General features: G+C 48.8%; 1 long non-coding RNA gene across 1 annotated transcript; it reads right to left on the bottom strand.

Annotated features, from left to right (window-relative positions):
* Positions 1–7,716: 7,716 nt before the first annotated feature.
* On the bottom strand, positions 7,717–13,016 carry LOC119250128 (uncharacterized). The gene is made up of 3 exons (XR_005126236.2): positions 12,909–13,016; positions 8,820–8,868; positions 7,717–7,946 (listed from the first exon to the last, which is right to left on the bottom strand). It is a non-coding gene; the product is annotated as an uncharacterized LOC119250128 (long non-coding RNA).
* Positions 13,017–13,361: the final 345 nt, after the last annotated feature.

Genomic DNA, 13,361 nt, shown 5'->3' with positions numbered 1-13,361 from the left:
AAATGATAAACAGTGTTCTAGTCCAGGGGGCACTCAACTGAGTTATTTATGTATTTATGTGTGTGTGTGTGATTATGTACGTATTTATTGAGGTAAACTTGGTTTATAATGTTGCTTGAGTTTAGAGGTACAGGATCTCCCCTTTAGGTGTTGTTACCCACCGCCCAAATACCCATAGTCCTCCACCTAAATCCATTCGTTGAGATTTTTAAATGCTGGTCTCGTAGCATCTTTAGATGGTGGAGTTAAGACAGGCAGTGGTAGGTTGACGACCTTTCTGGTTGGTGTTTAAATGTCTCCAGTGATGGCATCCGGTGTTCTCAGGAGCTTTGTGAGGGACCTGGAGCAGCAGGATGAAGGGGGTCCCCACACAATCAGCTGTGATGCTTTCTCTGTCTGTTAATTTCTCTGGCTTCACAGCCTGCAGGCCTTCAGGCAAAGGGAAGTTTTGGTTTTTAATGATTACAAGTCAGAAGGATGGGAGAAAAGTTTGAAATGTTAATTATTGATAAAATAAAAAGTGGCAGGAGCAGGTTTACAAAGAAGGCAAAGTGATCATAGCACTGTTGATAACCCACAAAGGTGATACAGACCAGATGCGTGGGAGGGTGAGAGGATTCACCAGAGACAGAGCAGGGAACAGAACAGGCAGACTGATGAAATACACTGCCGAGGGAAGAATCAGGCGAGACAGGCAAGGTTGGCTGCGCCATGTGGGATTCTCACCGGCCGGCCGGGATCGAACCCGCACTGCGGAGACCGTGGACAGCTTCACAGTGCTGCACCAGGGAGGCCCGACAATGAAAGATTTTAAAGGCAAATACAGGAAGCAACATACTCGAGGAAAAACAACTTAGCTCCAAATTGAGACGATTCAGCCTTTCCAAGTAATCAAAGACCTGATAAAGACACCGTGAGATTCGGGGCACTAAAGAGATGATAAAGCAGAGGACACAGCGTCGTTTCCAAGGCAAATCACTCAAAAAGGAAAGAATAGCCTCTAACAGTCTCTTCTTTAGGACAAACCAGTCAGTAGTAGGAGAGAAGAGAATGGATTGAAGACGAAACTTCAATGTATTCGTCTATTACTGAGCTCATTTAAAAAACCCATAAATTCATCTAATCTAGCCAGCTTTGACCTTGCCACGTAATTTCCTTTCTACCTACCTTCTGTAACTTTCTATAGTTATTTAGATTTTCTTTTCTCCCATTTTTTTTGAATGACTAGTCATTGTATTATAGGATAAAATGAGTCTTTTTTTCTTAACAAAAATACATTCTGCATCCTTTGCATACGTTTCATATAAAAACATCCTATTTTCCTCCAACAGAAGTTTGTTTTCTTCACTTCTTGTGTTCCTAGTGGTTTTATTTTTACATATTGATTTTATATTTTAACCAGTAATAGCAAGTTGTTACATATTAACAGGCAATAATTGATTAGCCAATGTATGACTACACCATGTCATGATTTTGAGACATATGCTTTTTCAGAGTGAAGTTTTAAAAGTGGTAGAAAACATGTTTATTGACAAATATCTTTAGCTTCTCTGCACCATCCAAAAGTAAGAAGCTGAAAGTATGTAAGCCTATACTTAGGCTTAATAATGAATGTCTGGGGCCTCCCTGGTGGTACAAGGCATTAAGACACAGCACTATGAAGCTATCGGCAGCCACTGCAGCACGAGTTCGAGCCCCTGCCAAGGAGGTGACCCACATGGTGTAGCAAACCTCTCCCGTCTTGCCTGCTGCTCCCCTCAGCAGTGTATATCAGTAGATCTGCCTGTTCTGCTCTCCTCTTTGTCTCTGGTGAATCCTCTTACCCTGCCACATCTCTGGCCTGCACCCCAGCTCTTGTATGTGTAAATAAATAAAAGAAAAATAATGAATGTCTCAGTATTTAATTTGGGAACGATCTGGTTATTTAACGCACATTCGTTATGTAATTGGACTTATAACTTAAACGGACTTAATATAACTCAACTTACCAAAATGAATTTGGAAATTATTTGTAAGCAGACATATTATAAAACATAATTATAGTTGGAAAGTTCACTTATAAGCATGTATCTTACATCTATTTAATTTACTGGCTTTTTAAACAATTATGCTTGGATGACTCATGGAAATTTAATAAGGTAGTCATCATCTTAAATTATTTTCCTTTTTTTTTAAAGATTATTTATTTATACAAGAACTAGGGTACAGGCCAGAGGTACAAGAGGGTGAGAGAACTCACCAGAGACAGTGGGGAGTAGAACAGGCAGACAGACAGAAATACACTGCTGAGGGGAGCAGTGGGAAAGACAGGAGAGGTCTGCCCCACCATGTGGGTATTCCCCAGCTGGCTGGAATTGAACCCTTGCTGCAGAGGCTGCGGATAGCTTCACAGCGCTGTACTCAACAGCCTGCGCCACCAGGGATGCCCTTAAGTTATTTTTTGCTGATAAATTTTGTAGCAAAGAGGTGACATGAGCTTATGTGAGCCGTAAAGTAAGGTAGAGTTCGTCTGCATAAGCATACTGTGGACAAACTGAAGATATGCCTGCTTTAATCAAACTCACTCAAACCAGCTTTTATTTATCAAAGATGATTCCAGATCACATTAAAAACATTTCAGTTATTTTCTTTATTTCTGAGAGTTTTAGGAACAACAACTACTTATTTTTCTTTAAGTCCATGAAATAGAGCTTTTACAAATCAGCACTGGCCATACCTTATGGAGGCAGAAAAACGCTCCTGACCTATAGATACAGAAACCCTGAGACAGACAAAATGGAGACCTTATAGGTTCATTTGAAAATCGCAGCTGGGGCCTCCCTGGCGGCACAAGGGGTTTAGCTTCAGCACGATGAAGCAGTCTGCAGCACGAGTTCAATCCCTGACCCAGGAGGTGACCCACATGGCACAGCAGACCTCTCCTGTCTCACCCGCTGCTTCCCTCAGCAGTGTATTTCAGTCAGTCTGCCTGTTCTGTTCACTCTGGTGAATCCTCTCACCCCCCACATCTCTGGCCTGTACCCCAGCTCTTGTATGCATAAATAAATCAATCTTTAAAAAAAAAGAAAAAATTGAGCTAGGAGACAGGTACGATGCTACAAGTCTCACTGGTTCAGAACCCCCTGAGCCCCCTCTGAGGGACAGCCAGGCAGTGGCAGACAAGACTGAGGAAATCCTCCTGTTGGGCAGTGGTCATTTCTCGGGCTCTGCCCCACTCTTGTACCAGGACGTGATGGGGCCCGTGTCTGCTGCTCCCTGAAGAGGCCAGCAATGCCATCTGAACGGCCTCCCGACTGCAGGCCCCACTCCAGTAGGCCAGATGGGACTTCCTGACTAGTGTCATCTCCAGGGTGTTGACATAACGGCCCCATTTGTTGGTGCTGGAGCCGCCGAGTTGGGTGGCCGGTCCGGGCGCCGGTGCACTGGACGGTATCCTGCAGCCCCAGTGTTGGTTAAGCAGGAACCTGCCTCTCAAAAAACAGTTCTTCCCTGTGCCACGCTGGGCTCTGCCCTGTCCAAGGCCAGCGGGCTCTGCTGTTTGATCCTCTTAGGCAGGCGGGGCTCTGTGGGGTCACCATCAACCCCCTCCTACCCACCCCCCCGCCCTAGCTGCCTGGCCCAGGCCACACCAGGTGCTGGAGGTGCTGAGCTCTGCCACGAATATGCTTCTCTAAAGGAAAACAAAGATTCTCACTAGTTTAGAAAAGAACAGTTGGATCCAGTTTGTATTTCTGGCAGATGGAACACGTGACAGTTAGCTGCTCAGGTGGCTAACGATTTTCCTAAAGTTTGTGGAGATTTTAAGGATTTTTTTTCATTTGCCAGTTTGTTTCCAAATCGTTCCCTGTTATTTTTTTTTTTTTTCCCCTCAGTTGAAAGTTACCTCTCTGGAAGTTTGTGTTTCAGAGGGACAACTCCCAGATCTGGCTAAGATGGGGGTCAAAGATTTACATCTGCAAGTCACCGAGAAAGAATGGAAGTTTTTTCCAAGGAGTTTTGGGGCATATTTATTATCAGAGATCTAGGATAATCTTTCTTTTCTTTTTTTTCCTTAAGAGTAGGACAGGCCAGTGAACTACTCCCAAATATGGGAGGCCTGGAGCTGAGAAGTTTGATTTGAGGGTCTCAGGAAGTAGGAGGAACTGTGACACGGTCCAGCAAAGCAAGACTGACCCATGCAACCTGCACCTCCTGAACCCTAAAAGCACCCGAGTGTGTTCTGTGCAGGGAGAGGGGTGTTAGAGCAGGCAGCTGGCCATTCAGGGGTTAAAGGAATTTGCTGAGAGAGAAGACTGGATTTTGAGGAGTGTGCTTAAGCTCGCTCCTAGGGAGCAGGGAATGGGGTAGTACAGGATGCGGACTGAGAAGGGCATCTTACTTCGGTTTTCTTTCTGTCTTTTGAAGGGAGAGTCTGGGAGGGACTTGCCATTTCTTTGTCCTCTTTTTTACCTGGTCTTCTTATAGGTCCCCGCCGAGAGGACATTTGTTTGGGGTGAGAGATCTCTATAAAAATTCTTTTCAGGGCCTCCCCGGTGGCGCAGCGGTTGAGCGCTGGGTTCCTCTGCAGCGCCGGTTCAATCCCCGGCTGCTCCCAGGCCACTGGAGGAGGGTCCCACATGGCTCACAGACCTCTCCTGCCGCCCGCTGCTCCCCTCAGCAGTGTATTTCATCGGTCTGTCTGTTCTGTTCCCTGCTCTGGCTCTGGTGAATTCTCTCACCCTCCCGCGCTTCTGACTGTACCCAGTGCTGTATAAACAAACAAACAAACAAATAGAAAGGTAAATTAAAAAAAAAAATTCCTTTCAATATAAAAGTCCAAATCATTACTGACACCCCTTTAAATGTGATTCAATCAAACAGTCTTTTTATACTTTCAAATCAATGAGCCTTTTATGGCTAAACCATGGATGCCAGCGGCACCCCCAAAGAGAGTGCAAAAGAGGCTGTCGTGTCAAGATTCAGACTTGCCCAAAGATAGCTTCAGAAAGCAGACTTCTGTTGATAGAGATGGTAAAAACCCAACCCAGCCCAACTCACTAGTCTGCACCAGACAGCTGGTCCTGGAAATGTCCCCAGCAAACAAGACGAGGGGTGACAGCCAAGGCCTCTTTGGGTCTCCTATGAAAATGACACAAAATGCAGAGACCAGGAAAGCCATGACTGTTCCTGGGAGGCTAGGGACCCATAACCAATGGGCACTCCAGGCCAAAGCTGCAAGTCACATTTTAAAGAATTCATTTTTATAAATGTTTTTCTCCAGCCAGTCTGGACTTGGAAAGGAAGGGACAGGAGAAAGCTTTGCCTTCCTCTCGCTCTAGGCGCTGTCTAGATCCAGGAGGGCTGGCTTCACCAAGAAGCCTCACCTTCAGCCAGCTTTGGTGCGGACTCCCATGGCCCAGCGCCAGGCTCTGGAGCAAGTAAGGCATCTCAGCACTTTAGGGTGTCTTCATGGCCACCAGAGAGTGTTAGCTGAGGCTGAACGGCTGGTAGATGTTTAATAGGGATGTTTGTTTTGTTTTGAACAGAAGGTAAAGCATGTGAGAGATTAGGACTGGCCAGAGTCCCAAAGGTCTTCTGGGTCATGTGTGCACATTACCTGACTCAGGTCTGTATTTCAGCATTATTTACACCCCAAGGGTTGTAAAACCAGACTCAAAGAACACCCTTGGCATTGCCCATAATTGCATGGCTGAGAATTATGACGAAGTCAACCAGAGTGATAACAGTCCTGGTGAGAAACAGTGGAGCAGCAGGAACCTCCACATATCTGGGGAGACCAATCAGTGTCTTTAAGATGAAGGCTAGGTCTCCCCAAGATGCCCAGAACAGGCCTCCCCACTTTAGCATGTGCATTATTTCAAAATGTAGTCTATAGAGGTCCCGCTGTCCCATCTAATCCGTCACCAAGTCCTCTCAGCCTCCCCTTCCACAACCTCTCAAATGCATAATGCGGATAACCAATGAATGGAATGGGATACAGAGAGGTTCATTCTTTTGTTCTCTCAACCTGTGTGTGAGTCTCAGTGTTTCTAAAACAGAAAGTGAAATTTAACAAGAGATAAAAGTTCTCAAATGGGTCCGCTCTCCTTTGTTACACCCTGAGTCCAGACTGACACCATCTCTTGCTGGGATGACATGACCGCTTTGAGGTCTCTGCCTCCTGCCCTTGGCCCCTCAGCGCCCAGCCTCCATCTGCTCCTATCAGCACCCAGATTGGTGACTCTCGCCTCAGCTGTGAATGTGCACGGAAGCAGGCTCTCCTTCTCCTAGACAATGGCTTAAACTGCTTTGAGTTTTATTTTAATTTATACATTTTCTTTTTAAGATTTATTTATTTAGGGGCCTCTCTGCTGGCGCAAGGAGTTAAGACGCAACCTATCAAGCTATCCGCTGCCATTGGAGTGTGGGTTCGATCCCTGGCCAGGGAGCTACCCACATGGTGCAGCAGACCTCTCCTGTGGCCTGTACTCCAGTTCTTGTATGCATAAATAAATAAATCTTTAAAAATAAAGATTTGTTTATTTATACAATAGCTGGGGTACAGGCCAGAGGCACGGGAGGGTGAGAAGATTCACCAGAGACAGAGCGGGCAGCAGAACAGGCAGACTGACTGAAATACAGTGCTGAGGGGAGCAGCAGGCAAGACAGGAGAGGTCTGCTGCACCATGTGGGTAGCTCCCTGGCTGGCCGGGAATCGAACCAGGGCTGCAGAGGCTGAGGACAGCTCCATAGTACAGCGCTCAACCACCTGCCCCACAGGGGAGGCCCTACATTTTTTAAAATGAAAGTACCATTGTTTTATTCCCTTGTTAGTGTTTTTACAGTATAGGGTTTCTCCCCTCAGATGTAGTCACCTTAGGGCTCCCACCACCATGGCACCCATCGTCCTCCACCATAGTCCACTCTGCTCTCCTCCCCCTTCTCACTGCTCCCCCTCCTCCCCTGGATGCCTCAGACCTAGGGTCAGATTTCAAGGGGTGGCTTTAAAGTTTGTCTTCGACCCTTTGTTTGGGTTCTCTATATCCACATGTAAGTAACATTAATAGGTATATATTTTTCTCCTTCTGGCTTATTTTATTTAACATAATCCCTTTTTTAAAACACCATTTAACACCATCCATCTTGCTGCAAATGGCTTGAGTTTATCTTTTTGATCGCTGTGTAGTATTCCATTGTAGACATAGTCCAGGTCTTCTTGATCCACCCATGTGTTTTGGGTCACTTAGGTGGTTTCCATATCTTGGCTGTTGTAAACAGTACTTCAGTGAACCTAGGAGACCTGAGGCACCATGAGGCATCTGCTAGGCATGCTTTATCCTGGGCTGGGGGCCAGGATCCAGGTTCAAGACTCAGCACCGCCACCAGCCAGGTGGGAGGACAAGAACAAAATGCACCAACATGCTACCAGTCCTTGGTCAGGGTTGTCATTTGCAAAGGGATTGGAAGAACAGTTTCATCTTGTTTGAACCTCAAAACAGCCCTCGCAGGAGGAAGGGTGTTTTTTAAGGTTGTCTCACCCGGTGCGTTCTTGGCATGGTACAAAATGAGCACCTTGCCTCCAACCCCTCCCCAGAGAAGACTGACACACGTCTGGCTCAAGCAAATTACTGACCCCCTCTCCACTGACTCATCCGACTGCAACACGCATACATGCCAAGGCCAACAGAGGCGGAGACACCTTATAGGAAGAAGGAAAGCAGACACATATTTCAGCATATAAGGGTGTCATTTTAAAGGCCTGTATTTTCAAACAAGGCAACAAAAAGGACAGATTCTTTGGATGACCAGCCCAAAATTTACAGGGGTGAATCGACCTGCCCAGCACCATCCTTAGCAGTCACCCTAAAGTAAATACCCCCGCAGCCTCCAATGTCATCTGCCAGGAGCCGTGAAAGAGCGTTTCTGATGGAGTCTTTGCAGTGGCCGGTCAAGGGACAGCTTTTCCTCTGCACAGATGAGAAAACAGGCCCAGAGAGGGGTGGACCCCGGCTTGCTGGACGCTGAGGCCCACGTCCCTGTGACCCCCTAGCTGCCCCAGGTCGTTTCCCAGCTGGTGTCAGAGGTGACTTGGGTACCTGCCCAGGGGCCTTTCCAGAGTGCCTGCTGTGCCAAGGGCTTTCTCAGCACCATGACAATCGGCTGGCAAAATCCAGTGGTGGGAGATACTTCAGCCTTGACACTGAGACATTGTAGGGATGGGAAAGATTTCGGGGGGAACCCCAGAGGCTAGAAGGACACAAACCATTAAAAAATGGGCAAGGAAAAATAATCTATAGTGTCTAGTGGTGCACACCTGGGTGATAAAACTAGAAAACGTTCCATTTTGTGATTCCTATGAATGTCAGAAGAGGGGCAACAGTTTGGGGGCAAGACCTGGGTTTGGGGGCACACAGAAGAGGCATGGGGAGTGGCTGATAAAGCTGTGCTCTTAGATCTGGGTAGTGGTTATAGAGTTGCTCCATTTATAATAATTTATTAAAGCCATACATCTGTTGTGTGTGGTTTTGTGTACCCATGTTTTATTTTATTTTAAAATTTACTGTTATGGGTATACTTGTGTTTTGTTAGACAACAAAATAATTTTTGAAAGTTGACCCCGGGGCTAGTCCCAGGCCCCACACAAATAAGGCCACCGGCCCAGTGTCCAGTCCCTCAGCCGTCATGGTCATTCAGGAACTTCCTAAGATAAGCTCAGGCCCGCACAGACGCAGGTAAGCCTGAGTGTGTGTGTGAGAGCATGTGTATGTGTGTGCCTTCGGAACACACACCCCTCCTCACCTCTCAGACTACACCTTCCAGGGCAAATGAAAGCCTCTCACCTCTCAAGTCCATTTTCTTCCATGGCTACTTTCAGTCTTCATAAGGAGGCTGAGAAAATCAAGCCGAGGCGGGATTCTACTTACCAGATGGACCCTCCTCGCGTCCACAGGTGGACTCAGCCACCTGATGACCAGGTAAGTCCCGCGTTCTTACCACCTTCTAACCTTCCTCTGTTTTTTTCTTTCTATATTTTCACTTTTTGCTTTCACACTAAGTTTTGCTCCTTTCTGTGTTTGGAAAGAAAGTGGGGGGAGGGGTGCCCACAAAAGAAAGCAAAAAGAAATGGAAAATTGAGAGACTCCTGTTGCTCTGCCCAGCACAGCCTGCCTGCTTGGCAGTGCCCGCCGCCAAGTCCGGAAGGAGCAGGAAGCCCATGGGCCTTGTCGTCTTCCCTCAGGGGGCAGGGGTGGGGGCAGGGGTCATCCTGTTGCTGGCGGGGAGGGGTCCCGTGTGCCTAGTGGTGTGTTTATCGAGTCTCTTCTCTCCAGCAAAGGGAGAAGAACTGGTCTCAAAGGGGCAGGAGGATCCAGGGACACCTGGACGGGAAAATAAAGTGGAAAAACCCACAGCCAAAACGGGAAAGACAAACAGGTGTGGCCTTAGGAGAAGAGAGAAGAGTGTCCACATTCCCCAATATGGCTGACAGCCCAACCTCGGACTCAGGGCGTTTCTCCCCCGGGGGAGTGCCAGGCTGGAGGACAGTTTTGTGTCTAGCATCAGTTTTCGCTGACTAACCAACTGAGATCCTTGCTTTTTTCCTCGAGCTTCCTTCCATTCTGCTTTCTTTTCCCATCTCCCCCTTGATCATCTCCTCCTCCGGGCTCGGCTGAGTACCCACCCCTGGAGCAAATGTGGGGCTCAGAGCAGAGGCGTCAACCTCCGGTGTCTCACCAGCCCCCCATCAGCCCCCTTCCAACCTCCCCTTTAGCCCCCCTCCAGCCCCAGGTCGCTTTGATCATCCTGAAATTCCTGTCAGAGACAAGGAGTCGAGCTCAGAGGGGCAGAGGTAGCAGGGCTGGGCTTGAGGAGCGGACAGGGCAAGATGAGATCCAGCCCATGTCCACTCAGGGCCTAAGAGGCAGCAGGTCTAACCTGAGGCCGGCGCTGCGGGTGCCTCACACCCCTCGGGGCAACGTGTGCCTGCACCTGAGCCTGCTGCCCCCGAGGCTCTGCACAACAGGGTGAACCGTGGAGCCTCGGCCTGCAGTCACGGCTGGCCAGGCAGCTCGCTCAGCTGCGGGCCAACGGCCAGGCCAGAGGAGTTCAAAGGAGGGGTAGTAGGGGGAGCACACCCGCACAGCTGGAGGGTAAGCACAACCCAAATGTGGCTCTCACGGGTGGGGTGGGGGGCGAAGTCTGAAATGAAGCTGCTGGCGTGGCCTGCTCCCTCCAAGGGCTCCCTCCCGGCATCTGCCCTTACTTCTCGGCCCCAGGTGACGGGGACCCCTGCAACCCCTGCCTGTCTCCACAGGCCTCCCTGGGTGGCCTCTTCTCTTCTGCCAGCTCTTGTCCTTGGACTTAGCGCTCCTCTGGGTCACCTGGATGATCCCGCCTCAAGCTCCTTCATCGAATTTCATCTGCCAAGGCTGTTTTCCCAAACAAAGGTCCCAGTCACAGGCCCGTGGAGGTAGCTCCTCAGGCACTGCATTCACCCCTCCCAGAGGCAGCCCCTGGGTTTGGAAAAGGCGCTTTAGGTCTTGACTCAGTAATGCTTGTGCTCCTACTGTGTGCCAGGCCCTAGATAGGGCGCCGGGGATACAGCAGTGGGGCTCTGGCTGCCCTGGAGTTCTTATTCTCAGGGCAGGAGGTAGGTGATACATCTCTGGGCAAATAAACAAGAAAAGCTCGAGAACAGTAAGGGCCCTGAGAGAATGCAGCAGGGACATATGGCAGAGTGACAGGGGGGCTGCCTGTGACTTAGAAGGGCCTTTCTGCCGAGGTGGCCAGAAGCTGAGGGCTAAGTGGCAGGAAGAAGCCCTCAAGCAGAGACCTGGCAGCAAGAGCGAAGGCCCTGAGGTGGAGAACTGAGCAGACCAAGGAACAGACAGAGGACCACAGCGGCAGGAACACAGAACAACAGAGAAAGTGAGGGAGGATGCAAGTGGAGACCCATCTCGTGGGGTGAGAGCCAGGTGGGGAGCTCGGGTTTTACTCTCAGAGCCAGGGGATCCATTTGGTTTCAAGTAAGGGAGTACTGTGATCTGGCTTTTGGGGGGTGCTGCAGAAGGGCAAGAGTCCATCAGGAGCTGGATTAGGGTTAGGAGGTCACTGCTATGACCCTCACAGGGGGTGATGGTGGCTTGGACCAGGATGTGGCCATGGAGCTGGAAAGGGCTGAGTCCCAAACATCCTGTTAGGGGGAAAGAGAATCAAAGATGGGCCTTGGGTTTTAGAAGCAAGCAATTGAGTTTCTGTTTTGCTTTTGTTTTTAAATTGTAGTGAACTACACCCAATATACAAATTGTCATTTTAACCATTTCAAACAATTCAGTAACATTAGGTGCTTTCACATTGTTGCTAGGCCATCCCTACTGCCTACATCCAGAACTTTTTGGGATTTAAATTCTGGGCACTGGACAATCTGAGCGTTCATCAGAGTCTGTGGAGGAAGAGGCAGGGACAGTTTGTCGACTCTACATACAAAGACCAGTCCTAAATGGCCTCCCGTTTCCACCTATTGTTTTCAGGCGGCTCCTGGGCACTGGAATGTGACATCATGTTTTCGTTTTCTTCTGATTTTGCTTCAGCAGAGCACAGGGAAAACCCTGGGCATGGTGCTGATTAATAACTTCCCCTTGACCTTTATGGGGATGGACCCTCACACTCTGCCTTTCCTGAGCAAGCGCAGGAAGGTTGAGTGGGCCTGTCCTTTTGACATTGGCCTGAAGCTTCACTCCCTCCCTCCACTGGGGAAATCAGATACAGACAGGCCGCTGAGGGACAGAAAAAGAGCTGATGAATGCAGCTGAAACCTTAGAGGAAGTAGGACAGGGCCACGGAGCCCAGCAGAGAGAGAGGGAGGGGTGGGGGTCAAGGGCATCCTCAGCTGACTTTAGAGAAGTCTCTAGTGGCTCAAACCAACCAATCACAAAGGCACCTACGGAGAACTCGGCAGTGTTGAAATGTAGCTCCAGGATGCTACCCCTTCATCCCATCCCCCAAGACTGGGATCCACGGACTTCTGTGGGTAACCAGTAGCAATTACTTCTAGAGGTTAACTCAGAATCAAGACAGTACAGATCTCTATTTTCTAGGTGGTTTGCATTTTCATAACCTTCCAGGTAGGAGTTTAATGGGGTATGTAGATGCCGGGAGAGGAGCAGCCATATAGGTAAGCTAGCAAACTAGTTAAGAGACTGGCCCAGGAGAAAGCTAACCAATTACCTTACTCTCTGACTGCTCCAGGAAACGGGATGTTGTGTGGACACACCTGCTGGGTAAACACTTAGGAGTGTCATTGCTGTACTATTGTAAGTATGTGATGAACTTTATGAGAAACTGTCAAAACATTTTCTAAAGTGGTTGTGTCCTTTTGCATTCCCACCAGCACGGTAGGAATATTCCAGCTGTTTCACGTCCTCGCCAACACTTGGTATTCTTACTTGCTAATGAGTGCCTGTTCAGTTGTAACTAGAATAGAAAGTTTCAACCGAGAGGCTGTGTCTGTGGCTGCCAGTTTTGTGAACCCCTTCACCTTGTCAGGTTCTGTGCATCAAAAACCAGTGTTTTCCTGTTTCATTCTGTTCCTCCACTTGGAATTTCTTCCAAGTGGAACCACAATACCAGGCTCAGCTTCTGGGCCAAGTGTCACCTTCTTCATGGACCTTTCCCTGGAGCTGCCACCTCCCTCTCTCTGCTCAGGGGCCCTGGTGTCTTGCCCAGGTGAGACCCCAAGCTGGCGTCTGTGGACATGGGTGGACGTGTGTGCGAGTCTTGGCTCCTCTGTAAGCTCACTGGCAGCAAGGCCATAGCCCCTGTCTCTCTGCATCTCCCCAGCGCACCCACATGTCATTCCTTGGAGCTGGACAAGCACAGGGGCCTTGTTTTAAAGGCAGGAGCTTGGCTATAACACAAGCAGGTTAACTCACCGGTACCATTTTATTACTCGCTTTGGTGTGCTGTCCTCTGAAGCGAAGCAGGTAGTGGTGGCTGATAGGATCAGTTTGGAAGTTTTGTATGCCCAATGGGAGGGCACCGGGGTGGCTGTTCTGTGCTGCAAGATGAACGCCCGTGAGCTCACAGTAAGCTCAACTCACGTTGCCCAGGAGACGAGCAAAGCAATGGTCAATTCCCCAGTGAAGCGCAAAGGGCTTGGTTAAGCCCTAAGATCAGAATCTTAGTAAACCACTTGGGAAATATTTTAGATTAATGGAATATGTATTTTGAATTTTTTTTTAATACAAGAACTGGGGTACAGACCAGAGGCGCAGGAGGGTGAGAGGACTCACCAGAGACAGAGTGGGGAACAGAAGAGGCAGACTGACAAAATACGCTGCTGAGGGGAGCAGCGGGTGTGACAGGAGAGTTCTGCGGCACAATGT

This window comes from Talpa occidentalis, unplaced genomic scaffold (assembly GCF_014898055.3).
Source record: "Talpa occidentalis isolate TD23 unplaced genomic scaffold, MPIMG_talOcc4v2.1 talOcc4.17, whole genome shotgun sequence".
NCBI lineage: Eukaryota > Metazoa > Chordata > Mammalia > Eulipotyphla > Talpidae > Talpa > Talpa occidentalis.
Note: the sequence above shows the minus strand (reverse complement) of the source record. Positions and strands in the feature narration are given on the sequence as shown.